Source organism: Neodiprion lecontei, chromosome 3 (genome assembly GCF_021901455.1).
Source record: "Neodiprion lecontei isolate iyNeoLeco1 chromosome 3, iyNeoLeco1.1, whole genome shotgun sequence".
NCBI classification, from domain to species: Eukaryota; Metazoa; Arthropoda; class Insecta; order Hymenoptera; family Diprionidae; genus Neodiprion; species Neodiprion lecontei.
Window position 1 is genome coordinate 21,548,588 of NC_060262.1, and position 23,823 is coordinate 21,572,410.

The 23,823-nt window shown below is 42.4% G+C and overlaps 1 protein-coding gene across 1 annotated transcript in view; it reads left to right on the forward strand.

Moving 5' to 3' along the window:
- The window catches only part of LOC107219451 (zinc finger homeobox protein 4), a 169,219-nt gene that overhangs the window by 15,426 nt on the left and 129,970 nt on the right, over positions 1 to 23,823 (forward strand). Inside the window, exon 2 of the mRNA XM_046735892.1 lies at positions 4,139 to 4,184. The gene's annotated coding sequence lies outside the window, so the exon portion shown is untranslated. The remainder of the gene's footprint in view (positions 1 to 4,138; positions 4,185 to 23,823) is intronic.

The window sequence follows — 23,823 nt, forward strand, 5'->3', positions numbered from 1 at the left end:
GAGAGTGGGGGAGGGGGAGAGAGAGAAAGAGAGGGAAAGAGAGATTGAGATTTTTTTTTTTTTTTTTTTTCGTTTCTGTTTCTTACGGAGAAAAATAGAGAAAGAGAGAAAGTACGAAGAATGGGGAAGGAGGGGGTGGCAGCGCGTGGGCGCGGAGTAAAACCGAAGGTTCGAAGACACGGTTGTCTCTCGCGCCTCGCCTTGCCAGGAATTAATAAACAGCAACAAATGACTGCCCCCCGTCGCTGTCGTGCCTTCGGGGTCCGGGCATCCTGTCCCCGGTCTGGAAAAGACCGTAAGGCGAGGTCCCCACTTTCGTAATCCCCCCCCCCCCCCCCCCCCCCGCCAGCCCCCTTCATCTCTCTTGGTTTAACTGATTTCGTCGCGCTGCTATTCAATTTATAACATGGAATATTTTCAATCGACCACCAACGGACGATGCGATCGTGATCCGGACTTCACGCCTTCCCTCGGCATTATCCTTCTTACCTCTTTCTCTCTCTCTCTCTCTCTCTCTCTCTTTCTCAAATCGGTTTGTATCGTTGGTCATACATATTTTTTTCATTGTTCTTTTCGCCCTTTTTTGTTTCGCTGCTTTTCTTGATTCTGTACTTTACTGTTCACCATATTTTGTTGTTCTACACGTCATACGGTGAAACGGTTTTTTTTTCATTCCCGGTTTTTATTATTATTATTATCATTATTATTGCAGGATAACCGTATATATGGTTAACAATTTCTCGACTTGCCAAAATGTTTATTCACTCACGGATAGTTTAATAATAATCGATTAGAATTGCTTTCGAACGGTTTGAAAATTATTCCGAGTTATTTCGAACGAAGTTTAAAAAGTTTTCAGTGATCTCAAGTGGTTTTAAAATGATTGAAAATGATTTGCAACTGATTTTGAAAGGTTCGAAATAGTTGCAAAATTATATTCAGTGGTTTTAAGACTTCTTCAAAATATTGTAAACAGTTTTTCAAGCAGGTCCTAATCGATAACAAACGGTTTTGTTGAAATTAATTTCAAACAGTTCGAAACTATTCTAAAGTTGTTTTGAGCAATCCAAGCGATTTAAAACTAATTTCAACCGGTTTTTGAGCGATTGTTAACAAAATCGAATTGCGATTTGAACGAGCTCCTCGATTTGTACGATTGCTTATTCTTGAAAAATCACTCTGTCTAAGATGGTACGAAATTTTAGCTGGTGAATTTTATCACGCGTATCGTCGTCACAATATTTTATCAGTAAACAAGAATGAAGATTTATACATGGTTTTTTTATTAATTCATGAAAATATTGAAATCATTATACTCTGCTTTTTAATCATATCTTATCACAAAATCGACAAATTTTCGTAAAGCCGTACGGAATATCGTAAAGCAAAAATTCCTCATCGCAGTACGACATATAATGGTATTTCGATACAACGGTCACAAAATTACTTAAATACTCTCGTAACTGAGTTTAAACACTTATTAGGTACCTACCACGGATAAAAGTTCAATAACTTTAGCAGTCATACGTTTTTTACGTCGTACATTAACGTATCGGCATGAATTATTTTTCCGCCTTTGGCAAAACAGCAATAAACACGAGGCTTCTCTGCGTGCAGTATAAACGAAGGAATATTTTTCTTTCTTCCGCGCGAAGGTGCTTCTTTACTTTTTCATCCTTTATTTTAACGGGAATATTTCCGAGTTGTTCTGCATATTACACGCGGATAAATTTGCGGATGTCAAAATCAGCGGATCGGTAGGTAACCAGCTAAACTCGAATCGCGGTTTATCCGTACGTGCCGAGTATCGTCACAGGTAATTATACCCGCCTTCCTATCGAGCCACCCACCCGTTGCAGTAACGGTATGAAGTAGGTAAGACGGGACCGTTCGTTCGTTCGTTCGTTCGTTCGTTCTCTGCGGCAGCAGCAAGGACCTCGCGGTGTAATATAATAGGACAATTAATCACGGCTTGTCCATCGGTCCCAAGGAAAACGAGACGAGTGACGAGAGACGAGAGACGAGAAACGAGAGAAGAGAGACGAGAGACGAGAGGCGAGAGACGAGAGGCGAGAGACGAGAGACGAGGCGAGGCAAGGTCAAAGTCTGGGCACTTCGATTTGCATTTTTAACCGAGCGACGAACTCTCGAGTTGACGTTGGCTCACCGGATGAAATCTCTTCCACTGTACCTACATGCAAACATACTCTATTCGTGTAATTCTCTACTATGCTTACCCGTGTGATTCGACTGTCAATTCCCAGCCGACGCGAGCTTAGAGTCTCGACGCTGCGTCGTCGAACGGTTCTTACACGCGATTAATACAGATCTTCGTGTATTTTTGCACTCCATTAAGAGGTCGCGTGGGTTTGGAAGGCGAGAGGAGAGTATATTTTGTAGAATTTTTTTGTCGGTGATATAATAAAGGGATTCGTTTATTCGTACTGTTCTGCGTGTAAAAGAACAACATTTGAACGATATTTGGTGAATTTTTCATTGAAAATTTTTGAAAATTCAGGAAAGTATCCTAGCGGTGGCCACGATTACTCGTGACAGCTTCGTACGAAATGAAAAAACCAGATATTTTGTGTTGGTAGATGAGCATAGCTTGTGATTGAACGAAGGATTTTTTTTTTCAATTGAAATATGAATTTTTGGCAGATTTGTGTACAAAAAAGTACGATTTTCGGTAAAACTTACATCGTGTATCGCTTTGTAAAATAAGTTGTGATCGAGGAAAAAAAAATCCACAGTGCAATTACTAGGCAATGCTATTTGGAAGGAGAGTGTAAAGTTTCAATAAGATCGGTGCGTTCGTTTTTGAGAAATCGTGACCACCGACTTCAAAGATATAGTTTTTGAAGTCGATCGAGCTTAATAAGAGGAATTTCCAAAGGCGTTCTCTCCTAGGCTTTCACTCCAATTGGTCTGAAACATTGGGAAAATATTCTTGATATGTTGTACTATTAGACGAAAAAAAATATGTAAAAATGGATTTTTGAAACTTCGAAACACACGTAATCTGAAATTTGAATCTGAACGATTTCTTTCTTTCTCGTTTCAACTTGGATCGCATCGCTAATCAGTTTTACCATGGTTAATACGAGAAGCTATCTTACTTGACCGAAGTCCTGTCTTCTTTTACGCGTCGTAAAGTTGGACATTCTAAGCAATATTTATAGTATGAACGAGGACCATCTAGATCTGAAAAATGTGTATTTAAATTCGTGCATATGTATTTCTGATTTTAGTCGATTATAGGACATTTGTTATTTTCGAGCATTAAATGACAGCCGATTTAAATGGTTTTTTAAACCTATCCAAATACACTGTCTGGCCCACGCAATATCAGGTTATCCTGTTAAATGATCGATTGGCCGGATAAAAACCGTAATAAAGATTCGATCAACTCAGAAAATTTAGGTCATTTGCATAATCCTGATTAGTCGTTTAGTTTGTCGAACAAAATATTTAATTAAATTAAATCTTGGTAATGCTTTGATCGAAATAAATTTATTAGACACGATAAAAAACCTGATTTCAATCAAACGAATCCTGTTTTGTGCTTAATAAAATGTGGCTAATAGGTGAATGGAGTATATGGAATTTCTCGTTTTCGTGAATGAAGTTCTTATTGAATTATGTTTTTTTTTTTTTTATCAAAATCAGTGAGGATGTTTTTTGGTGAGTCTATAAAAAATCAGATCTTGTTTTTTCTTTTCTTTTTGCATACTTTTATTAATCCTATCCAAGTTAAAAAAAATGTCGCACGTCAAATATTTGTACATTCCTTCCGTTCTCCGTTTTCCCGATATTCTAAGTTTTATCAATTTTTACCGTTCAAACTAAGCCTGACGAACTTTCCTCCTCGTCGCTCGTAATTACCGATAGCCGCACGCTTATTAAGATTCATTCTAGCGTGAGTAAACTAATGAATTCTCCACGACTAGTTGGACCCGTCCTGCGTTCTTGGATAAATCATTTTTCCAGACATGAAGTATGCCCTGCCCAATTTATTCACACGCGTTCGAGCCAGTCTGTAAAAGTTTACCCATAACGAATATGGCTGTAATACAAATATAAACCTTGTCACTTGTCACACCGATTCTCGTCTCCTAAATCTTTTCGTATGTTTCAGGTCGTAGGAAAGGAGTAGACCTAGTCGTCTGCCGTTTTCCCTATCGGTGAGTAACTAAATTACATACACATCTGATATTATACGTGTGTATAGATATTTTTGGTTTCTCGGCTGAAAATTGAGGTCTAAACATTTGTTTTTACCGTTCAAGAAATCCTCCCGAATTACAGAAATATTACGTAAAGTTTAACGTATGCCTCGTTCCGTGTGACTTTTTCTCATTCGGATCACATTTAAGAGATCTTATTCACTCAAGTTTCTTCGCAGAATTTTTAAAAATAATTTTAAATACGACGTCATTCGGATATAATTCTGTGAATAGTTAATTTATCTTTTAACGTAACGATTGTTTTTTCTTACGACGGAGCAGCCAGAAGTCAAATATCAGGAAGAATTATAACTTTTTGTAACTTTTGAAAAAAATTACGGACTGAAATCAATCTTTCAAGATCCAAGAAATCGAACACGTTATTGTTGATATTGAATTAAAGTCAAAATATTGTAAAATTTTACCAAGAAATTGGACCGATTATACTTTTTTACTTGTTATTTGAATAGTAAAGATTGACATGGAGTAATGACGCCCTTTTCTAAATTGAACCAAAACTCCAATACTTCAAGAGAATTTTTACTTCGGCGAAGAACTAACGTTTAGACTTTGACGAGAAGAAAAAAAAAAAAGAAAAAAAATATATGCTCAAATCTGAAACAGTCTAATTTATACCCAAAGTTTCTATTTTCATATCCCATACTTTTTGAATCAAGACAAGGCTGATTCTAGCGAGAATTTATTTCGTTTTCCCTGTGCAGCTGAGCTCGATCACGAGGGCTAAAAAATGAACGCCTTAATTTTTAGTTTTCTTGTTGTTGTTTGTTTTTTTCTTTCCTCAAAGTCCACTTTTTTGCTTTTCTCATTCGAGGGCCGCCGCGCCCGACCTTTAACGACGATGATCCTGATCGTTTACGACTTTAATAATTTAGGCGCGCGAGGCGGAGGCGACGCCCGGTCCGTTTCAGCTCGTAAACCGCGTGACTAAATCCGTATTTATGGGTAAAAGAAGTCAGTCCCCGTTGTCCCCGTATCTGCTTCGTATGTGGTGAATTCTCTCCCCGTACGTGTACATATATATATGTATATATATATGTATATATATATGCACACCTGTACGTCATCCTTCCATGCCCTAAGAATCCTCCCCCTCCTTCCCTCGCCGCACTTCTACACCCACGCGAGGAGAGTCGCATGCTTTCCTTAATTCTTTTTCGAATCTTGAAATTAAGGACGAATGTAAAATCCGTGGAGAAAGAAAGCAAAGGGAGAAGTAAAATCGAATCGGTGAACACGACAGACTCTGCCTAACTTCCTGTCTTGGAAATCCTCAAAGCGGAGGGAACTTTATCAGGAATAGAAATGTTTGAAAGAGGTTGAAAGATCGATTGATCGACTGACTGATGGGTATATTTATGCCCTGGTTCAAACGCAAAGAGGCAAAGGAAAAAAAAGAAATGTATAGAAATGATGTAATCGTAGCAGATAAAATGTAGCACACGTTGTGATTAGGCAAATCATGATAATAAAACAAACCTTGTAATATTATTAATTCAATTCCGAACGGTAGAATAATTTAAAGTAAGGTACAAAATAATAACGAATAAAATAGAAAATTTTGAAAATAAAATATTTTACGTAAGCCAAAGTCAGAAAATAAAATAAATTTAATTAGTTTACATCGCTATCAAGAGCAAGGGGATAAGGATCTAAGCGGTTTTCAAATATTAGCAGAGTTAGTGACGAAGCGGCATGGATAAGTAGAGAATGCCAGAAATAAATATCGGAAATGGAAAACGAATGTACGACATGTTGAGACACGATTAGAGGGAATGAACAAGAGAAAGAGAATCGTTGAGGATTGAAATGAATTTCAAAGAGCGTTATAATTAGGTGTAATTTAAACCGTTGCAAGATACAAGAAGAAGAGGAAGAATACGAACCAGAAGATAGAAAAATAAAAGTTGAAAGTTGAAATTAAACAATCACGTTCTCGTGTAACAGGATGCGCGCGATTGCAGCGGAAATGAACAAATATTGATGCGACGAATTCGGTGGCGGGAGGATAAGTTGGGGCGAGCGAAGAGCCGAGTTATGATGTACAGAATGAAGAATTAGAGACGAAGGGAAACGGAAAGAAAATAATGAACAAAACAAGAGGAGGGGGACGAGAGAAGGGCGCGAAGAAAAAAATCTTTTTCGTTTTCCACCCTTGCCTCCGCCAGCTTCTTCTTTTTCTTCTTCTTCTTTCTTCACTCCTTCTTCTTCGCGAACAAAAAGTTTCTTCGTGGAAAGCGGAGGAGAGGAGAGGAGAGGACAGAGAGCCCAGAGCAACCGGCGACGCCGTTGCCTCGACTAATGCCACCCCTTATGCATCCCCATGCCCTATATATACATATATATATATGTATGTATATACACCGCATCCACCCCGCGCTCTCAGGCAGCCAGCGTCTTCTTCTCTAACTCACCCCTATGCCGATATTTCCCTATCGATTGATTCGAAACCCCTCGGGAATAGGCAAGCCCCAATCCTCTGCCCCCTTCATTCCCCTGCCTGCACCTCCGTAACGGTGTATACGTGTATGTATCCTACATCCTCGTTTCTTCGTGCTTCGGTGTGTCGGTACACCCCCTGAAAGTAAATTTCTTCTTCGTATAACGTGTGCATGTAACACATCGCTACCTGTAGACATGCCGGTATGTAACGGTTTTCCCGTACGGAGGAGGGAAAAAATAATAATTATAACAGCAAGGGGAAATATTTATTACGTACCTTGCACAATGGGAAAAATTTCATTTCTTATGGTTAAGCAGTCGGAAATTACAGTACGATATGTATTGTTACAATAACGGTTTACACACTGGTCGAATTACGAGAGAATTTACAAATATAACTATTTAGTGCGATTATGATTGTCGATACCGCGTAGTCTGGATCATTCAAAAAAATATCCTCGTTCGTTGTTTTTTTTAAAAATTATTATTAACGGTGATAAAATCTACTAGTCGAAATATCGATATGGATATTTTAAACCCTGAAATTATCGCACTAAACTGTAACAGACCCCGTATAATATGATTCATCCGTCGAAACGTAGGAAAAACTCTGAAAGACAAGACGCTCGGCAAGAATAAAGAGATGAGAGGAGAATTCAAGCTGATCGATACAAGTTTGCCGCATGTAGACAAGAATCGCAGAGTATTTGAAAATTATGTTAAAAGAATTATAAAAAAAAAAAAAAAAAAGAAAACTAACAAAACATCGTGCCTGAAACGCGATTCAAGGCAATTTGAGAACTGCAATGTCCTGCGCGGTATAATAATAGTCAGGATGCAAGCTCCTGACGAATTAATGATCGTGCAGAGAGTTTGGAAGGGAACGATTCAGGCCCTAAAGGGAAACCCGTGATTTCTTGAACTGATTTTCTATCGACTATACGTATACGTGCGAGCGGATTCAATCGAAGCACCCATACATTAATATTTTTCTTCTTTCTCGCACACCTACTATATGTGTCCTTTTTTCTTCTTGGCTTCTTTTTCTTTCCATTTAATAATATCCTCTCGTCCTCGACGCTACGCGACGGTGAGAACCTAACACCGCCCTGCAAAGGAGGAACGAAAGGTTCCTTTAACGGCTTCTCTTTGCCTCCCTCTCCCCCAATATCTCTCTTCTTCTCCTCTACATCCCAGATACATACGTAATGGAGCCTCCGTTCCTCCCTTCTTTACTTCCTTTCTTCCTTACTTACTTCTTTCCGTCGTTGAAACTTTCATAGGCCTGTGTATCCCCTGTATGCATACAGACATACATATATGGATACATCTTATTTTTTACATTTCACTTCGCGCGTTGCACTTTCCACAATCGATTTTATTCACCCGCCTCAGTTCCGCGGGTGTACCTTCCACCCCTATAATATATACGCACACCTCCGTTCCATTCGCGTTTCCCCCTTGCGCTCTTTCACCTTTGACAACGTCGAGGACAAAAAGTTTTCCCAAATTTCACAAGTGCCTGGAGCAGCAGCAGCGGCGGCAGGCTCATTCTTGTACGTATATACGAGATCAGGAACTTGAAAGCAAAATTTGGGGAAAACGAATAATCTTCTTAATTTTATGAAACAGAATAAATTTATTTTTCCTTCCAATCTACTCTCTTCGTTAGACATTTCATTCGTGGTTATTACCGAACGCACGTGACAAAGAGAAAACAAAAATATTTTCAAACTGTCAATTTTTAGAATTACGTAAATCCGAAGAATCGCTTCCTCGTTCCTCGTTCAATTCATATAAATCAGCTTTCAATTTTCACAATTCTGCGGAAAAACATTCTCCAATTTTGAAAAATCAAAGTACCGTAAGCAGTTATCCGAACAGCGACGGACTTCGAAATATCGAAGCATGGAATTTAAACAGAAATCGGGAAAAATGCAAATCCGTCTCGCGGCGAGGGTTCTTCCCGCAGGGCGTAAAGAATCACTATCGGGATCCCGAGTCTGCCGCGGGGGCGGTTTGTGCCGGCAAGAGTCGCTGGCTCGGTGTAATTATGCCGGGCTGTGATTGGCGTGGTTCGTGGAACAGAGGGTTGTAGCAAGCGGCTAAGCACGGGTGTCGGGGGTTGGGGGCCGGGGTTTTTAGCTCGAATTCATTAGAAGTAAAAATCAATAGGCGACGCTCTGTGCCACCGCACCGGCACCGCTGCCACGCCACCACCCGCCCCCTCACCCACCCCCCGGCAGCAGCCATGTATAAGATTACGAACGCGTGGCTGAGCGCACAAACACGCGCGCACACCTTCGGGGAAAAAAGAGGTAGAAGACCCGACACCGCCGCTCCGCTCCACTCCACCTTTTTTCCTCCCTCCCGCCCTCAAACCACCCCACCGCCACCCTTCTACCTACTCAACGGCATAGGTTTTACCGCCGCCGCCGGTTGTCGGTTCCCGATATCGATACACGAGGTGCACAAGACAAACGCTGTGTATCCTAATACTTCTGCTCGATCCACCACCACCACCCCGTTGGGGGTGGGTGGTTGGCTATCGATCGTTCTAATCGGTGCCTCAATCGTTTTCAGTGAATCGAAACCCGACAAGTATTGCGCAAGGGGGTTTGAAAAAAGACGCGAGGATCGAAAGAAGCTCTTGCCGACGATTAACCCTAGAACGGTACAGTTATTTTTTTGCACTTATACCGGTAACCGAGGGTGGAAACACGCCCCGATCTTGCAAATTCCATCTCTCGGGTACATCGTATCGTTAAGGGTCATATAGGGCCTCATTTTTTTCGGCTTCTGATAAATCATCGCGTGGGTCAGAATACTTTTTACGTAAGTTTGTAAAAAAGTGGTAAAAAATTTGCTTTTTCTCGAGTCGAAAACGTAAGCTGTTCTCTTGCGGCGTGAAATTTAAATTCACGTGGGGCATTTTTCAAACCCCCCCCCCCCCCCTCCCCCCCCCCCCCTCCGAAGGGCTAACCGAAGAAGCTTTGAACGGTCAGAGTTGAAAAATAAAACTGCCAAATGAGGAAAGGGTTGTAAAGAAATTTATAAAAACCTAAACACCTGGTTAGCGTGAAAAAAGTATATTGAAATTCTGATGATTCTATATTTTGGCTATGTAACTTTTTAGCCTTCTACATTTTGAAATTGCGTCAATTAAATTTTCTCGCCTTTGAGCATGCTATATTTTCATTTAATCCTTGTGTGGCTATTCTACCTTTCGTCTTCCACCGCTTTTTCGTGTGTTTTTCTTTTTTTATTCAAATATTCATTTTCTCATCTGAGCACTTCAATTTAGAGTCGGAGCTTGTTACTGTTTTTCACTCGTTCGGTGTAGTTCGTACATGTTGGAAAATAGATTTGTATTACCTATCGATTGCACAATAAAAGTAAAAAAAAAATGAATCAAACATTGCGATAAGAGAAACGAAGGTGGAAGAATTTTAACTTCTATATAATTTTTCATGCATTCACAAAATGTAAATCAAAAAACCGACAACAAACACAAGAAACACAGAATGAAAAACTAACCAGGATGATTTAATATCCATCCATTTTAAGACCAGGATAAATAAGGCAGGTTGTACGAATAACATCCTTGAAAAGGTTTTGCAAAGAAGATACTTTTTCCCCTGTGTATAAAGCATAATACACAGACACAGATGTTCTTAGCCGGCGTGTGCTGGTACAAAATACTGAGAAATTTGCGCATCGTAGCTTTATGTGTATTTGGAAACGGATGGAAAGAAACGCAATTGCCGGTAGAAAACCCCAAAAGAAAGGGAGTCGAGGGCGATGAGGGTCGAGGCAAATTAACGGTAATCACCCGCGGACGATCATTAGGCAAAACTTCTTTCCTTACCGGCGAAAGGAAGCAAAGCGAAGAAAAAATGGGACGTTAAAATATTGGCGGAAAAAAATCGCACAACAATTATCGCGAATCACCGTCGAAAATACAAATTATCGCTTGATGTATGCAAAACAGCGATAATATAATAAATTTGAATTGTATACAATATACAACAGTGCAGGATTCGATGTTTTTTGTTTTTTTACGTTTCATCACCTTCGGTGGAATGGAAAGAGTATTGGTTTCGGTCGAAGATCACTTTTTCTAATTTCCACGAATCTTTACGCTTTCGAATCTCTGGAATCTGGAAAACAGATTTGTAGAAAAAAAATCGGTCTGTCCGAGAAACTCTCGTGATGATCTTGGAAACGACTTGATGAAAAAATCTAAAACTTACAGGATTTTACAACGAAATGATGGGCATGAAAAATTGCCATGTCCTGTTTAATTTGAACTTCCGGTTCTACCGGAAATAAACCAGTTTCCAATGTTTTACCGACAAAATTACATATACGTTTTTCCTCCTTGTTACTTTTTCTAAATAAACGATTATGTTTTTCCCGGTTTATACATTTCGTTATTTTTTTTTTAATTTAGAAATTTTTTGTTTGTCAGAATATTGTTTTCCAATTTTTCTCTCAAAACTTTCCATATTTCGCTACCGATTCTTGTCAGTTTCAGATTTTTTCTCTCGGTCGTTTTCAAGATCATCAGAATCTTCCCTTTTCGTGCTGATGAAAAAACTGTTTTTTCGGCTTGTTCTACTTAGAGTTGAACAACGCGTTGAACGGAGCGAAAAAAATAAAGCCTTACATAAACGTGAAGAAAGGACACTTCGTAAATATTGGCGAGAATTCGCGCGTGCAAAAATACGCGTCATCTCGGCGCGTTTCTGACTCTTGCGGGTGGGCATTATATACGCGTGCATATATAATACAGCAACTTTCGTTTTAATAGCCGATTATTAATAACGGCGAGCATGCCTCTCTGCGGAGAACGAACCGAGTGTTTACTGGTAATTACGTGTTTGCGTCGAGCGAACTCGCCTGCAGATCGACCCGACCGCATGCCTGGGATAATTAGAGAGAAAGGGAAAGAGAGGGCGAAGGGATGCGGAGGGGGAGGGAGGGAGAGTCGCTTCGGTTCGCAGGCGGCGCCAGATAAAACTTATAATATTTGATCGCCGGCGGAAAAACCGCCCCCACCTCCCTTCAGCTCCCTCCGTCTTCATGCCGACTTGGTACAACGCGATGAACGCGCGATTCCTCCGCATATCGATTTTCATTCCCCAAAACATCCCCCACCCCCTGAATCGGGGGGCTGAGGTGGTGGACTCGCAATCTTCGTACCAATGCTGGGAGAAAACGAGAGAGATAAATAAATTAAGACTGCGGTGAAATTATGCATAGTTCGGTTTGGTAGAATATATTTTTATTTTTTCTGAATAACTAGATTTTTTTTTGAAAAGATCGAACGAGTTCAATTCAAGATTTTCATGGTTTTTTAGTGACTATCAGAAATTTAGTAAAAATTTTAAAGACTTTGAATCGGTGCGAATTCTGTCGAGACGTATTATTCTATGAGGAGATTGTATATCCTTGTGAAAATCACTGGATCGCGAAAACCTTGGTGAAAAGCAAATTCATAGCCTTCATTCTGACGAAGATTGATCGTAGAAATCCAAAAAGTTTTCGGAATTGGGAAGATGTAAGAAAATTATTTTGAAAAATTCATGAAAAAATCATATCGCAGACTTACGGATTCATCAGGTTTGATGATGTTGACGTTGCACGAGAATAATACTTGAAACGATCCTGCAGGACGACGGAAATTCGAAGAATGAGAAACCGAGTCCCGATACGAAGCGCGTGAATCAGCTGATAAGTATCGACGCCAACCATTCCATGCATACGTTTTTCCTTACATGCGATTCACTTGAAATTTTACATTCATGGGTATTTGGGGTAGCTGATTACGAATCTGAATTCAAAATTTTTAAATTCAAACTAGCGGATCCAATATGGCGGACGTAAATTCAAAAAATTATTTGATTCCGATAAAACTTTACGCTAAATGGTCTTTGAAGTCACTGATTATGAGTCTGAACTCGAAATTGAAAATTTTGTAACGGCGGATCCAACATGATGGATCAAGAACAATAAGAAGAAGAACTTTGAAAAAATTCTGTAAAACTTTTTGGTGTAAATTAAATTTGTGTAAAAATTTGCATTCGGATTTTCATGGTAGATTGGTCAAAGAGCTTTTTTCGTGGAAAAGTACGAGTTTCAATCAATCGTTTAGATGTGCGTTTGTGCAATAAATAAGTTTTATATTTTTTCTAGACTTAGAAATATTTCAGGGACCATGTGGAACCAAAAAACTCGGTAGTTGTTGTCATAAAAGTAGTTTAATAAATAAAAAGCTGCAAAAAACGGTGGAACGCTGAGCGTCCCAGCGTGAATCGAAGGATGAAGCTCTGCAATCGTTCCGCAAAGCTGGAGCCATTAACCCCTCATCGGCCATGCAAAAGTCCTCAAAGCTGAAGGAGAGTCGAGGCGGCGATTGAGCCTCGGAGAGCTCCTTGAATGTACGGGAATCGATTAAGCTCCGGTCAACTCGTGCAACTCGCGTTCCTCCCGCGAGTGTGTAATTACAAGCAGTTGGCACGCGACGGGGAAAACGCTGCGGCCTGTGAACTCCCTCCCTCGCAGACGTTCTATTAAGCCCTGGAATATTATTTTTACCAAGACGTGTTCAGGATGAATCCGTGGCTGGACTGTCCGAATGAAATTTCGGAAGAAAAAAAGCGTTCTAAAAATCACCGGCAATGTCGTTTGCGCTAATGATTACTAAACTGCTTGTGAAATTTTTTTTAAATCATCTCTAGAAAGTTTTTACGGTGAATAAAATACGCTCATAAGCGCTAGCGTTTAGTCATTATCAACGTTCTTATTACAAAACCTTTTCACAAATAGTCGATATAGCTTAGTTTGGGTTATTCTAAATCGCTCTTTTTTATTTCTATCGCACAGAAAAGGGATGCTGTGAAATTTTTTTTCCACCATCACTGGAACAAATAACACAGCTGGATATTATTTGATCCGGTTTTTATCGTAATCAAATACAAAGTCGGTACATTTGTGGGTGTTCCATATTTCTTAGTTGAGTAAAGTTGCACGCAAATTACAATCGAGCCCTTTTTTCGATCTTACAGTAATTTAGACCGTTCACTGTAACAGTCGATCCGAATTCTGGTCAGTCTGTCCGATTTTCATCGGCACACGCGACTTTCTACGAATGTGACGCAGGATCGACGAATCCAGGGGCGTGCATATGAATTTAGATCCCGTGTACGCAGGGGATTTACAGCTCGTGACGGTATCGAGAAAAAAGGAAAAGATAGAGAAGCAGAAGAGGAGCGAAGAGGGGAGGAGAGTATGTGCATCCAGACCGTGTTAGACCCGACCCGACCTGACCCCCGGGGTGTCGTGCATCCAGGTATAGCAGTTCCCCGTGCACGGCTATCGCACGGTTCTTACCTTGAAAGAAAATCGAGCCGACTCGCCTGCGTGATCATGTGCGTAACGTAAACTCGCGCAGTTATCGCGGGCTTTGAAACAAACGTCGGTTTCTAACGCTTAGTGCAAGAAAATTTAAACACATCGTTAATTCGGGTTCACGGTGTGATGTTGTTTTATACGAACACTGGCAGATTCAATGAAATGGAATGAAAATTCTAGTCGGATAAAATAATCACGGTTGCGGTTGAAAATATCTGAATGAAGATTGATAATGTCTGACCTAACCTAACCTAACCTAACCCAACCTCTGAGGTGTAATGACCTTTACTATAAATATCGTTAAATCTCCGAAAGTATTTACCTTGTTGTGTCGGAATAAAGCTTAAAATCTGGCTAGAGCTTGTAGCTATTTAGGGAAAAATAGAGAGTCGAAATCAGTTGCGTAGTTTTGGAGTTACACGCGACATACGGACGGAAAGACAGAGAGACGTTGAGTTTTATGTACGTAAAAAATAGATGGCTGAGCAACGTGGCTGTTGATATTTTTCAATAAAAAAGTACACGGATTAGACGATGATTTACTGATTCGAAGAAACATCTCTGTTCGATGCAATGGAAATTATATGGCATTGTTTTGAAGTATGATTTCATTACCGAAGAATGCTTATAAAAATATTGCGAGCTTCTTTTCATAAAAAAAAAAAAAAAATTGCTAATCACGTGGTTCGACAGTAAAACATTCTTCTCGCGCAATCATCGAGGAAAAATAAATCAGTCGCAAAAGATTATCGCGTTCACGAACACACGCAAGTCGGGTACGTACTGTAAATATGTTTAAGTATGATGTGCGGATGCATATCCTTGCGCAAAACTGTTGGACGGTGAGGGAAAGAGAGACAGAGAGAGAGACGGGGAATCCGTGTGTATAATTTCAACGTGGAAGGTATTAATAACGGTGTAAATCACGCAATGAAAAACGTTAATATAGTACACTTTCACCGAGTGTGTCTATATGTGATTTACAACTTGTACGCACGCTTATACATGCCTATATAGGCACATAATACTCGTGCGTATACGGTATGTACTTATAGACGATCTGAGTCGACGGACGCACGCGATTTGTTACGCCGATGTTTCTGCGTTCGCGTTCTCATTTCCCTACTGAATATTGTCTCTGTCGCGGTGTCCGCGATATTTTTCTCCTCTAATTCGCCCAGTTTCTGCTTATTCAGTTTTTTTGGTCTAACTATTTTCTCAAACTACACTTGTACTAAACCTATCTTTGGAATTTTTTACCTTTTCGTAACAAGTTGAATGAAAAACAGTTTGATTGATCCGATTCCTGTCGCTTCAGGAAAAGTGAAACCATGCTTGGTAATGCCGTTTCAAAGGCAAAGAATATTCGGATCTTTGTGCGATTTCACGGTGATAATTTTAGTTCATCCTTTTTTTTGTCGATCAATTATACATATCTAAAAAAAAAATTTCAAATTCACGATTCCTGCGACTCGGTTGTACTATACTTGCCCGAATATCGACTGTATAGATTCGCTAGGATTGAATTCTCCAGAGGATTAGGAAAGTGCGCGGTGAAGTTTGGCGGAATTCCATGCACTGAATATTCGACGAACACACATAACCGACGTTGAGTATAAGGGGCGGGTCGAATCGAAGCCCTCGAAGAAGCTGCTTAGAGCTGAATTTATACGCGCATCCTGACTCTCCGGGTCCTAAATTCTATTTGAAAAATCCAGACGCGTGCCGGTTGCCTTAATTTCCATCTGCCGGCCGGAATTTGAATATCTATTTTTTATATGAAAGGGATGATCGCCGCTTGCGTGTTAAATTTGCATCTGTGCACGCGGCACGCGCGTATGAATTTCACCTCGTTGATTCTGATTCTAATTCCAATTCTAATTCTAATTTCACCAATCTGAATATATACTCTGAAAGGTGAATCGTAACGTGTATCGTACACCGCGTATACTCGCTAAGCGTGCTGCAGGCTTGTATTACATTTGCGTGCGTGTTTGGCGCGCGACTCCATTCTTCAGGTACGAAGGTACCTTCGAATTCGGATATTGGTGCACACGTTCATAGCTTACCTCGTGCGGATATTTTATACTTGATGTCGTTACTTGAAAATTCTTTGGTGAAATGGGTTTCAATAACAGTTTAACCCTGGTCACCTACACCTATGGAAATTTCTACATTACTTACACGGGGTCACGCAGACCCCGGCCAACTTTGGAACGTTATTACATTACGTTATGCAGTTACGACTTGAACAACATTCTGAGACAAAATTTAGCAATTCAAAAATGGATATCGATGTTAGTTTTAGAAAAAAACCGACGAAAGTGAAAAATACGTAATACATACACGGGGTTTCTCAGACCATAGAATTTTTTCAATCATCTTCATCGTACTTGCTCGAACAACCCTGATTCAAGCGCGCTGTCTTTAAAATTTTACGTTTAATGTAAGCGACTAGGGTTGAACAGCGACGATTCTGTCGAATCGATTTAACAATGCTTCTTGTTTTAATCGCAATTGTCAATTCTGAGACTGATTTGAATATTATTCAAATGCGTGCAGTATTCTCGGAATCTGAAATAATGTTCACATGGAACGAAAGAAAAGAAAAAATACTTCTCTCTCGCTGCAGGGAAATTTTCCGATAGGTCAGTACTGAACTATCTATACGCAAACCGTTTTCGTAGATACAGATTATCCACTTGATTAAACTGAATATTGTAAAAATCAAGTTATTGCAAAAAAGTTTCGCCGGGATTCGTAATGGATTCAAAGGTGAACCCCGTAAGAACCCGAGCAGGAGCAACAGACACGCGTCGAGATTCATCGGACGTTTACATCCGGCAGAAGTTATTCGTCCCTAAGCGAAAAACCCGGGGCCGACTAAAAAGATGCACACGCGACGCTCGCGAGCTCGTTGAATTTAAATTCGAATACAAATTTGGTTACGATTTGAATATTTATTGATGAAAAGGTGGCGATGTCGTTGGGTCGCCGGCAGACGAGCATCAGGCAGAGACACGAGCCGAGATCATTCAGAGAGTCGGTTCAGGCATCGGCGGAACATTTTCACGGGCAAAATGTATGCGTGCAGCTTATATATTTGCATATACGTCGTCGGTAAAAATCGGGTGAGTGAATGGCTGTGCACTTGTCGTTGAAAGGAGGGACGTGACTCTAGTTTACGAAGAGTTACGGTACATTCGATGCACAATATTATACGGGGGGGAAAAAAACAACTAACAAGGCGTAAAAGCTGGACGGAAAATTGGTCTCGAGACGAATTTCGGAACGATATAATTTAATTACGTTCAGCTCGGGAAAAGTGATTTGAAAATTGGAGACGACGGTTGGGGTTTGTAATTTCGAGAATCGAGCGGTCTCGCAACTCGAACCAACCCCTGAGGCTCGCCGCTGCGTGCCTGCAGCCGCATTATTCGAACTGGTGTCAGACGGCGATGAGGAGAAGATCCATCCTTCTTCTGTGGGAATCGTTTCGCAGCTCTATCGCATGCCGCATGCTCCAAATATACCGAAATATGCCCGGGTTGTGTGAGTATTTTTGTTAGATTCCTTTTCCAAAATTCCCACCACCTCATGCGCTCAGCCCTAATTCCCCTCATTGTCCTCGACCGCCGAACGAGAGCCTTTGCCTATGGCTTCGTTCCTCTTTATCCCTCTCTCTCTCTCTCATTCTCTCTCATTCCGATCTCTCCCCGGGCGTATAAGTGTCATTTCGGCTTCTCCTTTCGCCCCCGGCGCGACACGTTGTACATTATACCTGCAGGCAGATACCTGCAGCGCTACGTCGGATGGCGTATGACGAGTTTATGGGTGCGTGTGTGCGGCGGTAGTAACAATGATTATGATGATAATAATAACAATAATGACGGCAACAGACGAGGATAGCGAGAGAGAGCGAGAGGGGCAGGAGGGGTGTGAGTCTAGATCAACCCTTCGTCGTCGGTGAATGAAAGAGAGCATGAAACGCGTGCGTGTACGATCTGAAATGTGTGTGTGTGTGTGTGTGTGTACGTGTATGGGTGTGGGGTATATATATTTATGAAAGGAAGCTGTTGCAAAGGGGTTAAAGGGGCCAATAATAGAAACAGTGGATAGGAACCCCTTGTGCGCGACCCAAATACCCAAATGCCGAAACACCTAAGTACACGATAGAGCCCCGAGACGAGAAAGAGAGACGGAAAGTGGAGGACAATAAAGTGGTAAGGGGACAGAGGGAGAAAGAGAGGTAAAAAAAAAAAAATACCGCTGTGATACAATTAAAATATACGTTGCGCTGGTTAGGGAAGCTTGACGATCTCTAATCTTTCGGGTTATATATAGAGAGAAGGAGAAGAACCTGGCGAAATAATGTGTATAATAAAGAAGGGGGAAAGTTGATCTTGGCGCTCCTGGGATGGTGTAGAAGAAAAAAAAAAAAGAAGAAATAAATAAAAAATAAGAAGGGAGAATAAAAGGACGATCGATTTACGATGGGTACTAGAATCGTATCCCGCAAGAGGCTAGGAGAGAAAAAGTATAGAAATAATTTTTCCAACCGCTTTATCCGCTATGCCGCTCTACTCGGAAACTCGACTTTGTAAGGCACCGGATAAGATCGCCCGGGAGGAGTAGCCACGTTGTCGGGGGTTGCTGGGCGCAGCACGCACACCAGCGCATGCCTACGTGCCTTGTAAATGCATATTTCGTTGGGGGGGCGAAGAGGGCCAGGCGATGTAATGCCAGGTATTTCGCGCGCGCGGCCCGCGCGCTTATCCTATGCGCCAGAACGGTCACGTGACGACTACCTTTTCCGGTCTATGGCTACAAGCCGAGGCTCCCGTGCTCCCACGGAATTCACGTGCAAATGCGCACTCTGTGCATGTGTTCCCTGGAGCGGCTCGCTTTCAACGCCATGTATTTATCGATTCAGAAGACACAGTAGGTCAACTGTTGCCTTTCAGCCTTTTCATCGTTACGAGTCGGACGGAGTATCCGAACGAAAACAACGCGGTATCCGATATCCGTTAAAATACGAGAAATTAAATTAATCGTCGCGTCGGATATTCGCCGGTTTACACCACTCGTCTCGTAGCTCTTCGCAAGACGAATTCGACGAGCCCTAGCACGTTGATTTCGCATTATCCGATCGCGAGATATCACGGTTTGAACATCGTCGCTCGCTAACTCGCGCAGCGTCACTCGCGCGTGTCGCGGCGCTAGCGCCGCTGTAAATCGCGATATCTCGCGACTGGATTATGCGAAATCGATGATCCAAAGCTCGTTCGATTCGTCTCGATCCAATGATATTTCCAATGTCATTGAATAAATGATTGATTGCTTTTTTCGTATTTGTGAATCGCGCGAGCCGATTCCTGTTTCGTTAACGTGGTTACAATTTTCATGAAAAACTGTGAAAAATCGTCGAAAAAAGCGGAAACAGCTTCGTCAAATGCCCCGTGCAGCTAGACGGTCGGTGAATAAATTCCAGATTCAAATTCATCCGGCACGATCCCTCGCCGCCTGCGAAGAAGCGTTGCTGTTCGATTTCGCTAGCTAACGATCGAGGAATATCTGACCAGCCTGCATGGAGGTGCATAACCGCAGCGGGTCGCTCCATCGTTACTCGACAACTGCATCACTGCTTTTGTCAGCCAAAATAAACACCGACTGAATCGGAAATAGCTGTTTTGACACAGTTTAACGTTACTTATACGGAGCGCATGGTTGCCCGGCGCGACTTTATACGCAGATGAGACGATCACCGATGATACGTCTTTGTGCTCGAAGCTGAACGGTACAACTCGAGTATATACTCGCTGAGTATACGTACATTATCACGTTCTGCGGCAGATGATGAGACGGAGGAAGAGGAGGAGTGTATTTTTGCGCTGTCAGCGGCGATTTTTCTAGGTGTAGCATCCTGTGACGTCACAATTAGTGTAATTACAATTACAACACAGAGCCAAGGCAGCAGCAGCAGCAGAAGCTTGTAACCGCGGGAGGAATTAGCTGCGGAGTGAACGGACGAACTGACAAGCGAGATAATTAGACGGGACGAGACAGGACGTGCGCATTAATTAATTAGCCCAATCTAAGCCCACTCCGCTCGTTCTAGGTACATATCATCAACGGCTACCCAACTTGGTCCGAGGCTCGCGACCTCGAAACCTCAAATCTGAATCGGCAATCGGACGATCCGACGCCTGCGAACGGCGATTATCGATTTTTCGATCTCTCAGTCCGTGAAAGAGAAGAAGAGCCTTCCGGAACGATTGACTGCTGATTTATTTCATTCTTCTTGATTTGTTTGTCTCCGCTTCCGACGGTTGGAAGCAAACTTCTCGATGCAGGTCCGGATCTCGGTTCCATTCATCGCACGGAGTGTAAGTACAAGTTGAGGAAGGGACCCGTTTAGAAATAGGTTATTCGGAGCGAGCGAGGATGCACCTACTGTATCAGGTTCGCAACGGCTGGAAGAGTCCGTTGTGTTTGTACCTGATTCCGATCGAACGTCGGAGATTGGGAGACCTTCGGTGCTTCGAATGGGAGGAAGGATGAAAGTGTTGAAAAGGTACGCAGGTACCTCGAGCAGCGAGTACCTACCCAGTCGATTAAACAGAACCGAAGGCGCTCATTAAAATGCTAGACAACAAATAACCGATCGGCTCTACGTGCCCGCGCACCCGTCATATACGCGGCTGATTAATTGTCCGATTTCCTGTTCCTTTTCCCCCCTTTTTCTCTACCTTTCGATTCGATAATCAATCAGTCGCAGGCGAGGGCGACTAACGAACCCGAGTCCCGTGCAACGGAAAACGTCGCAGCTCGCCTGGATGCCCAGAGTTCGCACCATTGAGTCTCCAAGTGCCCGTAGTCACCTCGACTCCTGGTGAAGCAGGCTGGTCCTTGGCCGTCCCCCGAATCCCCGTTCTTCGCCCTCGAGTCCCTTTGTCCACTACCGCGGGACCCCGATCTCACGTGGGGGGCCCCGATGCAGGAACGCGAGTCCCAACAATGGTCCTGCTCGCCCCGAGAGCTACAGTTTCGAATATTTTAAGAGCCTTCCAGAAGGATGGCCGCGTCTTTAATTTCTTTTCTCGAGAATGAAGAGAGAGAGAGAGAGAGTGAGAGAGAGATAGATAAAGAAAGAATCGGGACGGTGGAGAGAGAGAAAAAAAATTAAGCCGAATTCAGAACCAGCCGTGCGAAGGTAACTCATCGACAATGCCATCCTTGGCCTCCCCCTATCCCTCCCTCCATCCCTCTTAGCTAGCATCCTAGAGCTCTGCACTCTCAAAGAACACACAACCGGGCACACACGACTACCATGAATTTTTTTATCCGTACGTGTATCTGTGTGTCCATGATAGATGAACCGGTAATTCAATCCATATGCATGCCAACGTACAACGTGCATTCGTATAATGTCGATACGTATCGATTCGAGTAACGATTTTCGGATCGTACCGAACGTTCGCGCGTAGAACACCAGATCCTTGTCTTGATCTCAGACTTGATCCGATTCTTCTCTGACCGTGGATTCGTAATTTACATCTTGCGGGGATTTCTTTTTTAACGCATTGACTGAGTGAATTTTGGTATTAAGCACGAATTTATTACAATACGCTATGTGCAATTATTACGTTCGAAGTCCAATCGTTATTTGTGACGCGAAATGAACGATGTACTGAAAAAAAGTAATCAAAATTCGTTGGAGCGGATGACTGGAGACCAAGTTTTGAGATGATTTCATGAATCAAATATAGTCGATTACAGAAAACTGTGGAAATGAATCAGCAATGGACTGATTTGAATTAGAATTTATTAACTGCCTGTGACCATTTCTCGAACTACTTTTAAAGTTTATCGTTTTCATTAGCTTGTTCATCATTCGCAGGAAACATCATCCCGTCTAACTTATTTCACAAAATTTCAATCCGCAGTTTCACCACACGTGTATATATAAAGGCTTTGCTAGCCTGCAGAAATTCAACGTCTGAACTTTTTCGATCTGGTTCCACATCCCGAACTAGAAGCTACAATTCAAGTTCTGATCATAAAACGGTCGCTTGTCAGCTGCCGGTTCGAGATACGATTAAGCGGTTACAATTAACCACATAACGAACGCATTCAGAAAACGGTACTCACGAATTCATCCAGTAATCTTGGCCAGCCAATTGTTCCGAGAGGAACGGAGATCGTCGTCGATGCGGCAGAGCAATTAATTATCCAGATGAACGAAGGTGCGTTTTGGAGTCTGCCGGAACCCCCGCAGATCACGGCTGGGGTGCACAGATTTCGTGGAAGCCGATTGCCTATTAATTTCTTAACTTTATCTCGAAATTTTCTCATGTCCTTCGCCTTCCTCTGCCGTTATCAAAATCGTCGTCGTCTTCGTCATCCGTCCGACTCCCTTCTTCATCCGCTCATTTTTATTCCCTAATGTATGGAGATGCATGCGAACCGGTGTCACTCGGATAGGAGCCGGACTCCCGGACCAGTAAATCTACACTAAATCTCCGCTATATGCGTGCCATCCTCACAGAGACAGACAGACGCTGGGTCCTCCATCCCTCTCACGGACTCTCCGCCTTACCTGAAGAATACCGGACTCCAACTGTGCCCAGGCCTTTAAACAGGGTGCCTCATCGTTCTTCCGTGCGTACAAGACGAAACGCGCGTTTTCTCGCATAATTACAACGCGTCTCTACTACGGTCGAAATCAACGAACCGCGGAGTAACTTGGAAAAAAATGAAATAAAATAAAAAAAATACAAGCCGAGAGGGTAAACGTGTCGAAAATCGAGCTAAAAGAAGCGGATCGCACTCTGAATTATTCCATATGAGGAGAAAAAAAATCGTTCGATTTATGGCTTTCCATAAGCGACCCGACGCCTGGCGCACCCTGCGTGAACGGCCACCTGGACAGTGTGAGGACCGGTCGACTGGTGTTGGTAATTTCGGTAAAGGAGCCCGAGAATCGACGGGGACACAATTTCTGTATACCTGCAGGGGGGGACGAGGCGATGATCCTGATGCAGGGCAGTCGCATCCCGAGGGAGAGGCAGGGGCCTGTTTGAGTTGACCAACGTTTTAGTGAAAATATAAAACCTCGGGATGAGTTTCTCAGCGAGAAGGGACTGCCGGTGTCCTGGTAGCCGGGACAAGACAGCCGACAACGCCTTCTATTTATGTACACGTATCAATGCCGCAGTGCGCGCTTCGGATGTAAGATCTCGCGGTGAGCTGGTCAGTATTCCGCTGTGATTGTCCGGCCGTTGATCATAGGCTTGTGTTATTATTTTTTTCACTCCTTCTTCATCGCGCAGCGTCGATCCGGATATTCTAGGAATGTCTTCTTATTCCCCACGTACATACGCTTGAATCCACAGAGATAAAACGGCTATCCGTTATCGGCTATAACCGAGAAGAGCAAACAGCCCGACTGACGGGGAGAGATATCTAGTCGGGAGCATCGAGGGCTAGTTCAAGGTGTCGCGACGTCTTCGGTGCAAAAGTACAGGGGGAAAGGTGAGAGAGAGGCGTGACGGGAATTATCTGGTGTTTAACCTCTTATCTACGGGTACGCTTATCCAGCTCATACGCGGCTCTCGATATCGTTAACCGATAATTTAAGGCCCTGCCGAGATAAGGCCCCGGTTTCCGAGAGCCCCGGAACTAACAAAGTCTCCTCTCGCGGCGTTTTGAGGAGAGAGAC